This window comes from Diadema antillarum, unplaced genomic scaffold, assembly GCF_040938485.1.
Source record: "Diadema antillarum isolate AM-2024a unplaced genomic scaffold, OU_Dant_1.0 scf00000023, whole genome shotgun sequence".
Lineage (NCBI taxonomy): Eukaryota > Metazoa > Echinodermata > Echinoidea > Diadematoida > Diadematidae > Diadema > Diadema antillarum.
This window is the reverse complement of record NW_027270912.1, coordinates 496,939-500,000: the sequence shown is the minus strand read 5'-3', so window position 1 is coordinate 500,000 and position 3,062 is coordinate 496,939.

The following is a 3,062-nucleotide window of genomic DNA, read 5'->3' as shown; positions in this document are numbered from 1 at the left end:
ATGACTCACGTATGTGCAGTTTGGTCTTGCTCAACCAGTGTGATTTGGGTCACAATTTTTCTTTGCAAACCAGTGCAATTTGGATTACAATTTTTTTTTGTCTGTGTATGTCTGATCCACTGAGTGCACAAAAAAACCCAGAGAAGCATGATTTGAATTGTGTTTTTTTCAGTGTGTGTGAAGGGGCAAATTGTGTATGTCCTGCCCAAATCAAGGTCCATTGACCACATGCAATATGGAGGTGCCTGTAAACATGACACAAGCTGGACTTTATAAGTACAATCTCCTAAGCAGTCGATAGTTTAAAACAAGAAACAAAAAAACTGCCACATCTGATACACAATAAATTTTGCATCTGAGTGAATCAATACCCTGCAATCACGAGATGCGAAACTGAAGCAATACAAGCAGGTGCAAAAGATTGTTCAATGAAGCAGGCAGTCGCAAATATCAAAAAGCATTGGGATTTCTCATCAATGCATGATTTCTGGTGCTCATTTCCTTTTGCTAACAATCTTGGCAAGGTTTTAAAGTATTTTTTTTTTTTGGTATTGGTATGAATTCTGCTTCAGCAATTAAAATGTAAGCACGACATAACTCTGGCATGACTGAATATACGAATGCAAACCCCAACTGTTGGTTTTTCTCATCACATCAGTCTCTTTGCAGTATGACACTCTTGCATACAATAAACAAGTGATGCTAAGTAAAAAAAGGGGGGAAAAAAAGAAGAAAAAGATGTCATGAGGTGCACATAGAAACAGAAGACATTAGCATCAAAACAGTACCACAACGTTAAAGGTATTACTCATAATACTAGTACTTAATTTGCTGTCAATAACAGCTCAGCCAAGCCTATTTCACCTGTGTTAAACCAACAAACAAATTTCAATACACAGGCCTGGACTATGGCCTTTTTTCTTTCCTTCTTTTGCACATTAAAAAAACGGTATCTGATAATCTCTGAAGTGTCTAGAAGTACATAGATACAAAACTATTACAGTGATGTACACAAAATATTACGCAAACACAGTATCACATAGCAGCCAGGTGAACTGTCCAAGCTGAAGCTCTTTTTGCACTCATTTTAAGTTTACACTTGGTCTGGGCTTGGTAGACTATGCTCTGTAAGGGCTTGGCTTGTAGGGTGGAGATTCATGCAATAGGAAGACTGGCCTGACTCTGATATACAGTAATCTCCGCATAATCGGGTATCGCTTAAACGGGTAATCCGTTTAGTTGGGTAGTAATGTCAAAATCACTTCATATGCACATTATGATTACCTGATAATCGGGTTGCCTATCCGCATAAACGGGTGAACAATTTTCTTTTAATCTAATTTTGCCCACATCTTATCGCAGATATATCACTTTAAGAAATCATGAATGTCATCTTTTTTTCTTTGTTGTTCAAACAGGTACAGTTATAAAACAAACTTTTCTGAAGACATATTTGTCCATAAAAAGAGTGTAAATTATTGCCCATGACTGAGCAAGTGTAAGGTATGTATAATGTGCAATGCAAGCATGCCTGAGCATGCAGTGTAGGTGTTTGGTGCAGTGTACAATGCATGTACATGCACATTGTGTGTGTCAAATGTGAATGAGACATGTTCTCCTGTTAATCGGGTAAGAAACGCTCTGCCCGAGCCCACCCAATTATGCGGAGAGTACTGTACACGTAATTTGAGAATCCTCATAGTGAATTGTGTACAGTTTTATTACTGATCTCTATGTAAGTACACACACAGCAGAAGAACCTCAACTGGAGTCAAATGTTACAAATGAGCGTATGCTTCGATGCACATATTCGCTGATGGCAATTCTGTTCCAGCACAATGTGCTGGTAGTAGTTTTCAAATGTGCCCCAGCGGGCAGCAAATAAAGATTGATTTAATCGCGGCAACCATCTCTCCCGAAGCTACCAAGTCTTTAGGTACTCCGATGGACACCTGTCCACTGTGGCATGAGTTCAGGCTGTACCGAAATGGGAGGAGGAGGAGGTTGAGCCCTGGTTCTGTCTAGCCCTGTGTTCACTGCAGCATGAAAACATCCATATTTGTCGTCTACATTTCACCTAAACCTGGGCTCTTTTGGGTATTCAGATTTAAACTCACTTGACAGCGCATAGCACGAATACCACTTTGCTATCACACAGATTTCATGTTTGCTGCACATAACGACCAAAGATGTCATACTTGTGACACAAACAAGGGCAGTATTTGGGCTACACATAATAGGTCAAATTTTAATCAACATTTAATCTGAAACACATGAGTTGAGGAAATAACCTCTTTAATAATCAACAAGGATTTGTACATGACTCATATTTCCACATGTGTCACTGCTTTCCATACGTGTCACAGTTTTGTCGTACATGTAGCATACATTGTTTTCCAATTACGCTTAGTAAAGAGCTCATGACAGTTCCTGTGCTCATGTACAGCACAGGCCCTTTAAAAGTACTTTCAAAATAGATATGTCTTAATATTCAAAATCACTTCAAATTGAAGTGACACTTATATTGAAATGAATCAAATCATTTGCATAATCAAAGCCCAGACCAAATGGAAGAATGAAAAGGGTACTCATGGCACCTGCCTCTGTGCTTCATCCAAGTGCAGTGCAGAAAAACAATAAAACATCATAAAAACATCATCTCAAAGAATGAATCACATTGAATACACAATCTACACTGTGCTATGCAGCAAACTGCAGAATATTGCATCTATCTCTAAACATAAAATATACAAGGTTAAATATACAAGCATCAATAACATCTTCAAATCATGTCATACACTTTACAATTTTCAACCTCGTCAAAGATAATATCCATGTATTAGGGATCACCAAGGGGATCTCTGAATAAACTTAAGTTCATTGGGCCTTGGTCCAACAGCTTGTTTGGTGCCTCATCTACAGCATTTACTTCAGAGTAAAGAGAAACATGAAGTACACTGTACATGAAAATGAAGATCATTCATTTTAGGAATAATTGAAGCATAAAAAATAACAACAATTAAACATAAAATTGTTTTAAATGTCGGTGTAAAAAAAGATGG